Source organism: Rhipicephalus sanguineus, chromosome 2 (genome assembly GCF_013339695.2).
Source record: "Rhipicephalus sanguineus isolate Rsan-2018 chromosome 2, BIME_Rsan_1.4, whole genome shotgun sequence".
Classification (NCBI taxonomy): Eukaryota; Metazoa; Arthropoda; class Arachnida; order Ixodida; family Ixodidae; genus Rhipicephalus; species Rhipicephalus sanguineus.
The window spans coordinates 133,629,496-133,646,163 of NC_051177.1; the positions used below are offsets into that span (position 1 = coordinate 133,629,496).

A 16,668-nucleotide genomic window follows, 5' to 3' on the forward strand; every position below is an offset into this window, starting at 1 on the left:
AAGCTCAACATCGATTATTTTATTGATGGACGTCTCCAACAATGAGTAGGTGCCGTACTTGGCACAGTATCCGGGGGAGTCGCTTCGGCTGTCCCCTGCAAGCCTCGCTCCTGTTGGCTTTAGCTGCTGATGCAATGCCATCTTCTCTTTCTCCCAAACCTGTGGCAAGAATGGATTGTAATGGAAGTTGTTTGTAACTCCGTCATCTAAGGTGCCTACATGTTCGAAACAGTTACAAAAAATATATTTGATTGCTCCAGTTTTGTACACATTTTCTGCAGGAGCTAGAGCATGCAGGCAGTGCACATGCAAACTGTTCCTGAGCATTCAGAATAGAGAAGTTTAGTTTTCGAAGATATCTCAATTAATCATTGATTACTCCAATAGTTACCTTTAAAAGCACAAGGTGTTATGTTTTTAAGACATCGGGTTGTTTATTCTGCATCACCCAAATACAATTTACTTGTTTACTGCAGTAAATAGGACATGGAATTTTGTTCCTTGGTGTTTAGTTAAAGTAATACATACTTTTGATGGTCAAATGTATAAATACTTCAGGAAAGCACCAGCTTATGTAGGCCAATGTCTGTCCCTCATCATTTTGTTCCGGTTGTATCTTGTATTAAAATTTCAATGCACGCTTAAAAAAATCAGGCAGTCGAAGTTATTCTAATGTCATGTATTACGGAATAATTCATTGCTTACTAAGCACCTTTGGTCAATGGGCATCAGCAAGCAGTGTTCATAAAGAGAAATCCTTAGTAAATAAGAAGAGAGTATGTCAAGAAAGAGTATATAAGAAAAAAAAAGAAATGTGAAAACCTTGTTGACGGCTGGCAGCAAGAGGTCATGCTGAATGCGGTAATAAGTTCTGCTGGAGAAGCAGCTTATCCCGGCATTCCGCAAGAAGCGCAGTGTCTGCATCGGGCTGCATCCAGTAAAAAGGATGCTGGCAGCAAGTGCAACATTGCCAAGAGCATTGTTTCCACTCTTTGGCTGGCTGTGCCAAGTCACTGTGTGGCCGTCTTCACATGTTGTTGTAATAGTGACCAAAGAGCCAAGCACCTGTAAACGAATTCAACGTATGGTTGTAGTATTTCATGCACCTTCAAGTGTATTGTGTCTGGTATGAAACTTACTGCACTGGATTTGGAGCAGAATGTTGAAACGACTAAGGGTGCTCAACATTAATCTTGGCTGACAAATGAAGTTTGGAAGCTACTAAGTATTGTAAGAAATCTTTGTGCTAATAACTATTTCACTGTCATTCCATGAGTGCATGCCATTGCTCCTGATGGTTATGCATACAGTCTGTCAATTTTGTACACAGCGACATCAAGTTGATATCATTGTACAATATCACATGTGCTGTGCAGCCGTTTTGAAGCATACAAATAGACACTAGGCGAGTGTGCATAATAAGTTGTCCCAGTCAAGACAATGACTTTGATAACTGACCACTCTGCTATCAACACAACAGCAGCAATCTGCAGCAATTCCAGAAAGTTGTTTCTAAGACAAAATGCAGACACACGATTCAACTGCCTTAAACAGTGCAACATAAATTACACAACGAAATTGCATAAATCCGAAAGGCAGAATATGTTACCTGCCTTTAGCAAGACAAAATTGACACAGTAGTCAAGCGAAAAAATGCTTGATAAATGCATTTGAACTTACACTTGGCATTCATTTACACTTACACTTGGCTTCTTTACATTCCTTTTTTTAGCACATAATGCAGTTTACCATATCAACCTTATCTTGCACAGCTGAAACACGACACTATTCCCACCAAGGCGAGACAGTTATTTAGAGGTATCTATACTATCTGTTACAAACCTCTAGGGACGATGTTGCTGGGCGAAGACAAGTCTTGCACAGCTTCATGAGCTCAAGAAGCTGGTCCTCATACACGACAAACTTTCGCAGCATGGACCCTTCAAGCGCTGCTGCTGCTTCTGGAGCTGGCCTATAAATAATATGTTATGCTGTCATCTTTGGATAAGTAAACAGAACTTTAACCAGTATGAATCGACGTGTGTTTTGCGTCCAGTCATTCGCTATAAATCAAACACTGATATTGTGTAATGCAGAAAGCAGTAAGCTCTTGTCTCTGTCACATGCAACAGTTAATTTTTCTTGAACTGTTTCTATATGCATACAACACCATAACAATATGTTTCCCTAAGAGGTGTTACATAGGTTGAGGAACAATTTATGCCATCAACAGTAGAAAAATAACGAGTTTTCCTTACAAGGAACTGTCATGCAGTGTAGGCTCATAAGTACAGTCCTGTGAATTATCTACAAATCCATAGGATTTATCACAGGAGTCATCGATGGGCAGTGGTGTAGAACACCTCGGATGCAGCATGTCCTCCAGCAGGGCAAGATCTGCAGTTGTTAGCTCTGTCTGGCATTCTGCAAATAAAGACCCACAATATTGTACTGTTCTCAGTAGCAGCGCAACTGCATTCACAACTTTACGAGACCTCCAATTGATCGACTTTGTTCATTGTTCTGTAAGGGCAGACTGGTGGTCAAGACAAGAAGTGTACGAACCCAATGCCCAAGCAACACTTTAAGATCTCAATCGGCAGCACGCAATCTTGGCCAGGAATAATTTTTTGCTACTTGCATCACAGGATGAAAGTAGCGATACAATTTTCCGGGCAGGGGGAGGGGGCAGAATGGAACTGTGGTTATATACTTCCATGTGTTTATGCCTTGATGTGTGCGTGTGTTCTCTAGCTGTCCAATGGCATACACCAATGTCCAATGACAAACAAAATAGCCACCTTTACAATAATTGAAAAATAAAGCTACATACCAACACTTCTCATATTTCTCTGCGCCACATCAATCTCTTCAGCACCAACAAAACTGGGCAGCAATAATTGGTCATCTAGAGGAATAAAAAAAAATAAAACATAGTGTTATATTACATAACAAAGACACATTTATCCAAGCACAAGTTTGCATTTGTCATTATGCAACAAGGCTGCACGTAACCCGAACACTACAAAGAAAACACTGACATGTACAGGCCCTGCAATATAGCTGTAATATAAGGTTGCTGCAGCTGCACACACAGACGTATGTACAACAGAAACTACTACATGAAGTGTGCAATAGACCTGCTATCAATTGACAAGGTTAGATCTCACCATTTAAAATGTCACGCAGGAACAGAAATTGTCAAACAAGGAAAGCCATTGAAGGCAACGTTTTGCCAGGAGAACTTGCCTTTGTCAATGCAGCAAATGCTTTGTTTTAGCAAAGTTTTTATGAATGTTTTGTTAACTTCCCCCATCCTCCATGAAAGACGAGAACAGTAAGTTTATGCTAAAAAAACATAGCTGGTCCTTCCATCTTAGGAATCAGTATCACACGAAAGTGAAACAGGTCTTCACAGAAGTAGTGCTTATTGTGCAGTGATATACGAGAGCTTGTACAATGTCTATTCATGTTTGGCAGCTATACCACTGTCTGGTGGTGATGATCCCACACTGACGCCTACTGGCACATCTGCATTGCGACGACTAACGCCCATGATCATGGTTTAACCGTTGTGGTAGCTGAAGTTGTTAACAATACCTGGACACGGCGAATAGTGAATTCCGCACAAAGATGACATCAGGAAGCTCAAAATAAACCTTGGCACTCGATATGCACTTCTTCAAAACGTCAAATAAGGATAGAAATGGCACAGTGTGCACTCTCGAGTAAAGGGTAAATGACGCCTGCGCTTTGGTAACACAGGAGGCAGAAGTTCGTTGCTTGAGCGCCGAACACGTGCAGGCGTTCCACGTCCCTTTGGACTTCGTCTCATTCTACGAAAGCACGACATTCACGCGTCGACATCGTTGCCTTTCTGCAGCGCTTATTGCAGCAGTTTTGTTAGTCGTTGCTCTCACACTCAAAGCAGTTGACAGCACAGAAAGACCATCGGCGCATGTTGAAGCTGCACTACTCCGACAACAAGCCGTCACGGGCTAACACGAAGCGAAAGGCCAAGAACGTAACTGCATCTAGGGCGCCTCCCCAATGCCAGCGCTGCGCTGCCAGTGTCCTTCGCTGACATCGAGACGTTTTAACAGTGATCTCTCAGAGCGCGCACAATCTCAAAGGGGCATGCTATAACAACAACATAGACGAATCGTTCCCCATTGACGCCAGTAACTGCTAACTCCTAGATAGTAACTCCTAGTAACTCCTAGCATGTGTCACATCTTTTCTCAAGCTGCATTACACAACATCACGACAAATAGCTATGTACAATCACTTTTGGTGTGTCTTAGCGGAACACTGGCTTCAGCAACATCCCTTGTTCGTCAATTTCTCATTGCATTGACCCATCATCAAATATTTGGTCTTGTTTGAAAAAAACATCTAGTAGCGCCCTATAAAGTTGTGCATATTTGCACTGAAACTCAAATAACAAAGGCCGGTGGCTCTTAATAGAGCTTGATATGTCGGTACCAAAGGCTACAAATTAGAAGTATTAACAACAATTGCAATAAATAAATCTTTAACCCCCTTAGACAGATAGTCATAATTCTTTATGATCAGTGGGAAGCAGTACTTGTCATTCTATAGTTGCAAATCTGCAATGAATTGGCATTCACTGGACACTATAATTGATTACTTATATATTGTTTACATTATATGCACAATGCGCCATATGGGAAAAACTGCAAGCAGTGCAACGATGGGTTAGTCTTTGAAGTAGATAGCAGTGAGGTTGTGCGTGAGACCAATAGGCCAGTAGATTTTCTCTGGGAATTATCACTAGGTGCCAAATTAGGCAATAGCCGATAGGGATACCTTTGCTCGGCGACGCAAACGTAGGGACGAAGCTCGAATGGTCGGAACATCGGTTTGTTCCGAGTAGGGGCGGCAGGAGTCCTGCGAGCGATATTAGACAAAGTGATACAGTTGAACACAAGTACGCGCGCCGCGTGCAACGCGGCCAGTGATCGATACGAACCTCGGGACTCTTCGCAAACGCTTCTTGATTGAGGCCTCCGTGTCGTGACGTTCCGCATCGCGACACGTTGTGGCAGAGACCTCCGCTGGAGCACGCACCTCGGGATCGCCAACACGGTTCAAGTTGTTGCCCCTGCAGTCCCTTTTACCACGGCCTTGGGAAGCATCGTGACGCGCAGTTACAGCAGGGTGACACAACGTTGGCACGGCATCACTTTTAAGGCGCACATTCTTCGTCGACAATCCGAAATCGGCCATCAACTGTATGCTGCACGTATACGCGTCTGGAGTGAAGTGGCGTGAGCATAGCAAACTCCGCTTGGTGGGCGTCCAGTCTCCGCCTCGACCGCGGCGCACGAAGGCGACCCACGTTTCTCTCAGCGCCGGATCGGACGGGAATCGGTGGAATTTGCACCCATTGTCCCCCGTTGCACTACTACACGACTTCACGGGGCAAAATATTGGTGCCATGGCGACATATCGAGATGACACTAATCTCTAGCCCTCTGGTCAGTGTTTAGAGTGTTTTGCACGCACAACACTCTAAAGTTCGCTCGCTCGCCTCACGGGTACGCTGGATGATAGTGACCGCACGACCGTATGCCGCGAGCAGACGATCGAGAAGGCGACGCGCAAGCTGCCATTGTTGTTTTTCCGGTGCCTGACGTCATCACAACCAGCCAGACGGCTGCGTGAAGTCACCGAAATTAGTACTGTAGCCTGACGTCAAGCTAGTGTTGATGTCAGTGGGTGCGCCATGAAAAAATTCACTTTAATATGAAAATAAAATATCTTATCCGCATTTGCTGAGCGTCACACTTCCTCAGAGGGATCTCTGTATACAGGAGATTTGTATGGCAGAGCAAACTCGTCTCCGAAAAAAGGTGTCAGTACCCCTTTAAGGTGGTAGGCCACTCAAAAAAAATTTTTTTTAGGAGCAGCCAGCGTTGAAATAACTTTTTCTTCAAAACAAGCATGTCTTATATAACTTACCCAGCCATTTATAATGCAAAATATTGATTATTTATTTTTTGGGAGGTGATCTTTGTCAAAAATTGCCTGAAAAGTGGTAGTCACGCCAACAGTGATAAGTGACTAATGGTTGGCTTAATTCAGTAAAGCTTTGGTACTTGTGCAACTAAAGGCTGGAGCTGTGCAAAGAACTAGGATAAATATTATGCAGCAAATATCAAGGAAGTATTGGTAAAAAAACCAAAATGATGGAGAAATAGAGCCAGTTCAGACAGAACCGTTTTGCAAAATTGGCTGTGAATTTAAAAATATTCCATCAATTTCTTTTATTCTTGTTCATTGCACAGATATATACGTTGTAAACTATTACACAAAATTTCACTTCGAAGTACACACTGAGAAAAAAAGTTATGAATGTTGGCGTCACTTGACTTGGAGCAAATTCTTATTTTGAGAAAAACGCAAAGAAATATTTCAGAGCTCGCAAGAGGTGTGCGTCTCCCTGTGGCCGTTTTTAGAGATTTAAAAAACAATTAGAAACACAAAGTTATATTTAATGACATCCTCTTATGCAACAGTCACAATAAAATTTATGAAGTATTTTTGAATATTGTCACGTGGTCGTGACGTCGACGAAGACAGCAGTCGGCGTTTGTAGGATGAAACTGTTTATTTGGCCGAACTTGTGGCCGGAAAATGAGAACTAGAACTACAGCAATGCACGCTGTACAATGATAGCGGCGAACAGGGCGTCGTCCGTCGATCAACTGACAAGCGCTCACGCGCGTCGGCTTTTATACAGGCGCTATCGAACTTTCCAGCAATATCGCTGGTGGCGGCGTAATCGCTAGACAAAGCTGGAACATTCGCGTGCGGGGCGCAATCTTAACAAACCGATCTACTACAATCGCGATGCTTCTAGAACACTACTTCGCGGACAGCGTCGAGCGTTGATAACCGTCTCTGCCGGTCAAACCCGAATACATCAAAACAAGGCAAGAAGTGGGCGTGGCAATGGCTTATCCGGTAGGAGTCCGTATTGGGGGGGTAGTCCTTTCTGCCGGCGGCTGGTTCGAGGATCCGGGTTGTCCTTAGAGTCGTCTTCTTCGCGGCTTGGGCTTGGGTCAGCGCTCCGCGGTGGCGTCCGGATCATGAAGCAGCACCTCCACCAGATGTCACGTGGTCGTGACGTCGACGAAGACAGCAGTCGGCGTTTGTAGGATGAAACTGTTTATTTGGCCGAACTTGTGGCCGGAAAATGAGAACTAGAACTACAGCAATGCACGCTGTACAATGATAGCGGCGAACAGGGCGTCGTCCGTCGATCAACTGACAAGCGCTCACGCGCGTCGGCTTTTATACAGGCGCTATCGAACTTTCCAGCAATATCGCTGGTGGCGGCGTAATCGCTAGACAAAGCTGGAACATTCGCGTGCGGGGCGCAATCTTAACAAACCGATCTACTACAATCGCGATGCTTCTAGAACACTACTTCGCGGACAGCGTCGAGCGTTGATAACCGTCTCTGCCGGTCAAACCCGAATACATCAAAACAAGGCAAGAAGTGGGCGTGGCAATATCATTAATATAGACGAAACAACACGTACTTTCGAAAAAAACACAATGTGATTTCGGTTTCGCTATACAAGCAAGGCGTATGTAAAACTTGGTGTAACTTGCAAACTAATGATGATAGAAGGATAATTTTTGTTGCAACAAATTTTTGAATGTTTGGGCGTTCACAAAATACAAAAAAATAAAGATCGGCCTCATGAAAAAAATTCGACTTTTGAAGGTGGCTACCACCTTAATTCGAAATGTGCTGTGGACCCATACATTATTACGTATCACCCAACACCAACACCGCCACGCACCCGCGACAATAATTGTTTCAGCGAAAAAATTACTACGAAGCGATCGCTCGTCTATCAAGATGTAGCAGGAGCGTTTAATGCCAGCACACAAGCCGTGGCTGAAGTTCTTTATCTTCAACAACTTCCACCATATTTAAGTGTTGTGACCTAGGGCGCGCATTGTACGAAGTCAAAACGAAGCTAGAGCGCCGAATCCGCTGTCAACGAAACCGTGGCCACTAATGACGCGATGATAGCATCCGCACTTGAACAATCTTCAAACAGCGCAACGACGACGAAGACGAAGAGAATAGCGTCCGCGCTGTTCTTAAGGCACGTGCGCGGCCTATGCTCAGAGTCGAAACGAAAGTGTTCAGCTCGGCATCTGCTGCGGAAGAAACACAATCATGCATGGTGACTACTAAGACGGCACACGCGAAAAAGAAACTGCTGCTCGTCGCAGATTTGACCCCACTCGCTATCGAAGCGATGACAGATAGCGCCTATCGATGCGATGATGGATAGCGCCCACGCAGTTCGCGTGCGCCTAGTAAAAACGAAAACGAAACAAGTTTGTTGCAGCCGCGGGAGCTTTGGTCGCCAGCAATGCGATTGTGGATGGCGACTACGAATTTGTGATGGCCCGTGGCCGTTTGGTTGTCCTCGAAGGCCGTTCTCGCATTTGCGGCGCTTCGCACTCGGCGCCCTCCTAGGATCGCCCGAATTAATCGGGCTGCGGACAAATATGAGCGAACGAAAGAAAGTTTCATGGCATTAAAGACTGCATATGCTTGCCAGGAGACGAGAAAACGTCTGAATTATACGATTTTTGAAGTTAACGACGGTGGAATTAATGAGATTTTACTGTATGTGATTATGATGGACGCGCACATCAATATGTGAATAGTAAAGTTGAAAACCTGTACTTAATCACACAACGAATATTTCAGAACACTGGATTTTGTCCATCGCAATATTTGAAGAAATTCACTAAACATGAGTAATCATTTACAAGACAGTTTCCAAAATATTCGCTCAGTTTCAGTTCACAACATCGATTGCAATTTTCAGTAACACAAGCTGCCGCACACTTGCTGCGGTATAGCAGTCCTTGGGAATGGGCCTAAAGCACAGCTTATAGAAAATGCAGACCAAAGAAGCCGTTACTGAATGCCGTGAGCTATTATACTTTTAAATGAAAGTACCATCTTGGCGCATCAAGCAGTAATTGCTTGGAGCTCAGCCAATGCATTGAAATACAATATTCTCAATATGCCGCGATACAAAACAAAAGTTCTTTGGACTGATGTTCTATACTTACAAGGTGTCATCGCTATGCCATATATGTCGCCCCATGCTCGACCGGCGGCTCCTCCTAAAAATAGTAACAAAGACGTAACGCAGAGAAATGAACCCATTAAATAAATAAATTAGCATGGAGAGCAATCCGACTAACTATACGAAATCGTTATGGGATCGCCAAGGTAGACAGATAACAAAGGTTATTAAACTAATCATTAAGGTCCCCTAAATTTAGCGCAGTACTAGCTAAAACAAGGTTGTATCAAGGTTGGATGTCCTTGAATATTGTGTTTCATGGCGTGTTTAACATAGCGGACAAAATGTTAAATCCCGATTTTGTGGCAAAATGTGCTCGCTTAGAAAGTGGCTTATGTTTGAAGTGGACTTTCATTTGGTTTAGCCAAGCGTTATTAGCATACGTACTTTTATATTTGCTACAAACCAATAATTTCACTTCATCGAATAGCGCAAAGTTTTAACCAGCTGTTCAGGAACGTCCGGTAGCGTTGTTTGGAAAATAATGACGAGACTTGCCTAATACCAACACTGACTTTCATCGTGAAAATGGCGAAGGCTATCTTTCCAGTTTATTCATACGGCAGCTTCCTCATTGAAGTTCTCCATTGCCTTCAATGGCGAACTTCAAAAAATATTTCGTTCTCAAAAATAAGAAATGCAATCATGAACCTTGCCATATCAGAAGAATTTTCTGTCGATTGAGGTTTCAAGCTCGCTTTTATTTGAAGCGCCACGTGGTGTAAATTGCGGCTCATTGTGGAACAAAATGAAAATTTTCTCGGACTCGTGATTTTTTTTCGTGGGATTTACAAACTCAGTGGGTTGCAAACACTTTTAACTCAACCGATACCTTTCGTAGAGCAAGTAGTGATTACTGGGATATTCATACAAAGCGCAGTGTAACAAGGGGAGAGATCCAAACACACAACAGTGTGGCAAATTTTCTGGAGGCGTATGTGGCAAAAAAAGATTCAGTAACATTATTGAGCTTCGAACACCTCACGCATATGCGTTCGCTTAGTACGTAATTTAAGTTTGGTATTGAAATAAGGAATGGTACTCTCAGAATAAATGTTCTAACAAACATCAGAGAGACGACAATCTGCGAAATTGGGAAGGCTCCTAGGAGACCAAAAGGCATTTTCTCTGAAATATTCTTCTAAATAGCTGTTTTCAATGCAAGCAATTAACACAATATTTTACACATTTTAGCTGGTCGCCAAAATGGCTGTGCTACGTTTGGCATGGAATGACCCCGTGGAGTCAATCCACGCCGAATATGCTATCTCTTTAGGCCGCCTTCTAAGCTGTACTGAAGAAACGCTTGTTTTTTGTATTGCATTCCAAACGTTGAATTGCTGGCGTGTTTCAGAGAAAAAAAAAAAACTGGTCTCACCGGAGCCCTTCGCATTTCACAAAGCTTTGTCGGAATGGTTAACGACAGAAAATAACTTTCCGAACATTCTTCCTCGTGGCAATATCGAACTTGGTTTACACGTTAAGAAAAATATTTTGTAAGAGATGTGAAGTTCTAAGAAGTATTGCATTTTTTCTGCTTGAAGCCGCAACGAAATTTTCTGAGATGCAGAATGTGTCAATTACCCCCCCCCCCCCCTCTTTCCCTTCGCAATTTGGCGTTATATCTGAGCGTCATAATAACGTCATGTGTTGTTGACGCTGGAGAAGGCAGCAGTCAGCGGGTTCAAGGTGAAACTTTTTATTTGGGCGAACCTGTGCCCGGCAAACGAGAAGTCAAACTATAAGCGATGCACGCTATACACTGATAGCGGCGAAGAGAGCGTCGGCTGTCCAATAATCTGCGAAGCGGTAAAGCGCGTCGCCTTTTGATAAATGTGCTATCGAAGAGTTCCAGCGTTTTCGCGGGTGGCCGCGTAAGCTCGGGAATAAACTAGACTACTCGCGTCCTGCACGCAATCTCAACAGAATGATCTTAAAAAACCTAGAAGCTTCTCGAACAATGCGGTGCAGTCTGCGCCGAACGCTGCTAAAAGTCTTTGCGGGTGAAATCTGAATACATCAAAATAAAACACGCGCGGCAATGATGAATGTTTAGCCTACGGAAGACGTCGTATGTGTTAAAGTATTTTGGGCAAGTGAAATTCAAAATCATTCAGAGAAATTCACGAATTTTAGAAAATGTGCATTCGATCCACAGTGAGACATGAATTTACAGTGTGTGTTGCACCAATTAAAACTAAGCTTTATGCCTAGCAAAAGGAAACATTTTATTCGTTGTATTGAGTACGTCTATGAATACGTTTGTCTTGAGGGCGGGAAAACTGTTATAGAAGTTCATCAATGAAGCAATCTTCCCATTTCTTCATATGGTAAGTTCACCGTACGGAATGTTGGCACTTGCCCTACATCTGTCCATACAACGTTTAATAGTTTTAAAGAAAGATAGTTTAATAGTTGTAAGGGCGAAGAAATGAGTGCGATAGCAACAAATTTGCAGTGTTATACGAATGGTAGCAGCTAACGCTTTTGGATCTAATCTCGCGACTCTACAGAACGCTGGTTTAAGCAAATACGGACACTCCTGGGAGTGAAGCGGTTTTTGTGCTGTCTGTCGTCTTAACACGAAGCAAGCGGTAAGAGCACAGGATCTATATAAGGCGTCTACTGATGGGTGCCGAAATAGCGCTCACGCCAGCTTACGCGACCGCGCCCTTTTGATCATAGTTCGCACGCATTTACTGCTCTAGCGACGCAGCCCCCTCCCATCCCCTTATCACAGGCAACCCTTCATGCTCCTTTCCCCTACAAAAGACGGGCGGGCATCTTCTCTATGCTTGAGGAGCATCAACGCCGGGCCTCGTACGCGGCGCGATCTTATCTCATGCGCTCTTCATGCGACGGATACGGCCGGCTCGTTTAATCTCTGCTTCAGCCGCGTACATCCCCTATTGCTAATAAAAGCGCTCGCACGTTTTCTCTAGTGCGTAGCACATAAGATGCGCGGGGCGACGTTATCGATTTGGACTTGATATGCAAAATGACGGCGACGGCAAAAAGCCACCAAGACTGTCTATATAATTGCTGTCTCAATAAAAGCCTGTGAACACTTCAGCTAACTGTTCAGCCCAAGTAGAGTGCGGATCACTCCTTGCAGCATCATTGTTTCCGTCCCTTAAAGGAGCTGTGCAAGTTTTTGAAATTGGTCAGAAAATACTTTCGACCGGTAGTCGAGGCTCATGTGAACAAGTGATCTAAACTTCGATCCACACGATCCATGTACGAGGCGCAGACCTTAAGTAAGTTTTGAATTCAGCCCAAAATCGCTCCCTCTTCTATCGACGATGGATGCCATAGACTGAATATCAAGTGCGTCATAAGGTCGCGGACACGGCCGTTTGCTTATTTGAGCATTCTGAGCAGCATCGTTACAGCGGCCAGCTCGGGGTGCCGGCATGTGCCAGTGCCGTACTATATCGTACTAGAATTACAGAGCTTAGAATTGCCCCAGCGCGCTCCTGATCACATTGATGGCGGTGCGTTCGAAGATAAAACAGAAAAAAAAGGGCTCAAGGTCATCATGTGCGCGCATCAGTAAGTGCACTGCTTCTTACCTCCTGCGAAGTTGCCCTCATCTGCACCCCCCTCCCTCTCTCCTCTGCCTATGTGTGGCTTTCGGCACGTTCGCTGGGACGAAAGTAGAGGAGAGTGAAAGCGCTTGAAGTGTGCGACAAATCCTTGTAAGTCCGGTCGCAGTTCACAGATTCTAAAACAAACTTTGCGGCAGTCAGATAGTGAGGAAATAAACTGCGATAGCGAGACCATTCGATCATTACATGGAAAAGCGCTGCAGGGCTCTTTTGAGATGTTCTGTCTTGCACTACTTCGCTACATCGTGTCGTCGATGAGAGGTCTGAGCGTGGCCTTACAAGCAGCACATGGGAAAATATAGTGGAGCACGGAAAGGTTTACTACTCCCTCACAGCAAGCATGGTGTGCAGTGGTTGCAGTGATATTTCGTTTGGGGAAGAGTGCAGTAACAGGGGTGCACATTCTGATGGTACTGCCTCACCTCTCATTTTCTCAGAGCTCCAGTGGTTGCTGTTGCATGCAGGAGCAGCAAATAATATGGGAGCTGTGCAGAACACTCTAGAACTAAGACACACTTTCATGAGACCCACAAACTCTTGAACAAACAGTGTCCAGCTATTCCATTCACTGTGACGAAGAAGATCGGCACGCCCGAAAGCCCATATCCATTGGCTGGCTCGTACCGGCAGTTTTCTTGCTACACCCTGCCTGCATCTGCTATGATCGTCGCTCTCGCTGCATGCGACCTCATTAAACTGTAACATCCCTATGGTTGCCACCTCGCCAATGCTGTGAGACACTGCGTGGCGCTGCGAAGCTTCCCTGGTGCATATGCCGCACAAAAGAACAAAGCATAGACCGACGTGACTACGTGATAGCACAGGACCAATCTCGATCATGTTTGTCTTAAAAGGATCATGGCTGCATTGACTACTGTTCGTCTACGTGCAGTGGACTAGTTACAGTGTGCAAATGTTAATTTGTTTGACGCAATGCAGCGTACGGCTATCCATTCGCAAATTTGACGAGGTGGTGGTTCCGCGTGGGCGCTGGACGCTAAGAGGGAAAGGCGTATCTCACGGCACGTGCTCGAAGGATTTAAACGGTGAGAAGCCAGTGTATGATTGTCAATGAATCAAATACGCAGTCCGGTTGATTGTTTTCTTCAAATCCTGGAGGTTTAAATCCTTCTTCAGATTTCTGGAAAGGTGCATATGCGTGAAAGTTCCGAAACAAATGCCGGACAGCAAGATGTCCCCGCAGACAACTTGCCTTTCCTCACCGGAAAGGCATCTCAACGAGGCGTGAGGATAGACACTGCCGCCATACGCCCCTTCTGTTTCGGTTGTGTAACCAAGATCTACAATGAATTCGTGTGGTTGGCTGTATTCGCGTCCCAACTGACCATGACGTAATGGCATTACATGCGAAGAAAGTATTGAAAACATTTTTACCGGTGACGTCAACTCATATATAGCGCCGATCTGTTTAGGAGAGCTCAACAATGGCCACCAAACTACAATGAATCTCTTCGGTGGTGTGCTCGCGCCGCAGCTGGCGTTATCTATATGCGGTGTGTCCCAGTAGAAATATCTTGACACGTTAGGGTACGGGGAAGCTAGTACAGTCTAAGTAATTGTTTTCCTCATCGGCTTTGACGCTGTCTACCGGAAAACGTTAGTGCCGGCAACTTACGCAGTAATTTGATATGTTAACAACACATTTGTAAAGGAAGAAAGTAGCTTGCTAAATTTAGCATTTAGCTTCCTGAACAAAACGTTTTCCTTTGTACAGTCTCTATAGCGACTGCCTATATTCGGCGCTCGCCCCAACAGTATTTCATCGTGGATACGTATCTGAATTTGTCACTATATTTATTGCCATCAAAAACAAACTTTCAGTGACCAATCAATAAGCATCAAAGCCCTACTTCTGGGAGGGCAGTATCTTTAAATGTTACTTTTTTTTTAAAGTCTTGAGCTGTATTTCATGCGGTTCTTCGTAATCTGGCGTGTAACTAACCATGGTTATGCAGTTGATAATACAGTTATAGTGTAGCGCGATAGTAGTCTGGAGAAGTATGACGCAGTGAGGTATAAAAGATCAAACGAAGTCGTCTTCCTAAAATAAGAAAATCTTTTATGCGCCAAAACCACAATATAATCGGCGGCATGCCGTGGTTAAGGACGACAAATTAATTGCGACCGCCTGTGGTTCATTAATGTGCAACTAAATCTAAGCACACATGTGCTCTTGTATTTCGATCGCATGGAAGTAGGTTATTGATGAATGGTAACAAAATGCGCGCCCTCGAGCTTAGCATCGCGACACCTTACCTGCTAAGCTACCATGGCGGGTCACTGTTACGATCATGGCACAGTCACTTAGTGCTAGAAATAAGATGACTTAAGTTACAGGCTCCCGATTTTCTTGAAAGTAAAGTTGCTAAAACTAACCCGCGTCCCTCCTTGCGGCTCAGACAAATATGCTCTATCCTGAAAGGTTGACTGTTTTTTTCCTTGTGCCAGTTACCCTCGAACGATGGTCGGATAAACGCCAGCAACCTGGACAGGTAAGCAGGGAATGGCAAAATGTTGGATTAGGTTTAGGACATGAAGGATGTCTGAGTTGTGCCTATTTGCCATCAAGTAGCCTTTGCTATTGAGTAGAGAGATTATTTATATATTCAGTATGCCAATGAAAGGCTTAGATATGGGGAACACAAAAATTAAGTTAAATATAGCTTGGTTTTACAAACTCCTAGTACGATATAGGATGCGCCAAAAAATTATGCATTTGCACTCAACGTGAAAGCTGTAGGAAGAGCAGAGCAGTGGTTCGCCTGTCCTTCAGCTACGGACTCAAGGAGCGTGTGTAGGAGGGGGGGGGGGGCTAGCTGGTAAGATATTATGTGAACTTAAACTGCCCTTGGGACGAGACGCCAGAGTAGAAGGAGACAGTACGAATGCAGCCTGTCACCATCGCTGAATATCTGAGTTCCTTTAGCGACGCTCGCGTTCACAGGCAAGCTTGCCCTAGTGTTCCAACTGTGCCGCCTGCAAGGCCTCCATGGCGGGAAAGGAAAGCCTTCATTTGTGAGGTAGTGGTGCCCTCTCCCCTCCTCCTCTCTCTCGCATCACTCCTGCTGACCCTCATTTCACTTTTACGTCCAATAGCTATACTATTATATACACGGCTATGCTATGCTCTCCGCCCTCCTCACTTTCACTTCACTTTCCCTCACCCTTGCTATACCCTACATGGCTATGCTATACAACAGGTCTTGGCTACCTGATGCCATACATGACTGTGCTATACTTTACCCTCTCCCTCCCTCCTTTCCATCCTCCTCACTGTCGCATCGCTCCTCCTCACTTCCATTTCCTACAAAATTGCTATATACAGCTACGCTATACATGGTTCTTTCTGCCTAACGCCAAACATGACTATGCTATGCTTTACCCTCTCTCTTCCTCGTTTCCATCCTCCTCACACTCACTTTCCTTTCCCGCTCATTGGTACACACGGCAATGCTATACTCGTTTCTCCCTGTCTAACGTCTGACAAGATTGTTATGCTTTACACTCTCCCTCCTTTCCGTCCTCCTCGCCCTCACTTCCCTTTCCTACCCCCTTGGTATACACGGCTATGCTATATATGGTTCTGCCTGCATGACGCCATACATTACTATGCTATGCTTAATCCTCGCCCTTCCTTCTTTCCACCCTGCTCACCCTCCTATCACCCCTCCTCTTCCTCATTTCCCTTTCTTTACCCCTTGCTATAGATGACTATGCTATACATTGATCTATCTATCTATCTATCTATCTATCTATCTATCTATCTATCTATCTATCTATCTATCTATCTATCTATCTATCTATCTATCTATCTATCTATCTATCTATCTATCTATCTATCTATCTATCTATCTATCTATCTATCTATCCGCTTACGTTTTGGC

At 44.4% G+C, this 16,668-nt stretch overlaps 1 long non-coding RNA gene across 1 annotated transcript; it reads right to left on the reverse strand.

Moving 5' to 3' along the window:
• Positions 1-2,278: 2,278 nt before the first annotated feature.
• Positions 2,279-4,926, reverse strand: LOC119383679 (uncharacterized). Its single transcript, XR_005181706.2, has 3 exons — positions 4,831-4,926; positions 2,834-2,908; positions 2,279-2,424 (listed from the first exon to the last, which is right to left on the reverse strand). It is a non-coding gene; the product is annotated as an uncharacterized LOC119383679 (long non-coding RNA).
• Between the last annotated feature and the right edge of the window lie 11,742 nt (positions 4,927-16,668).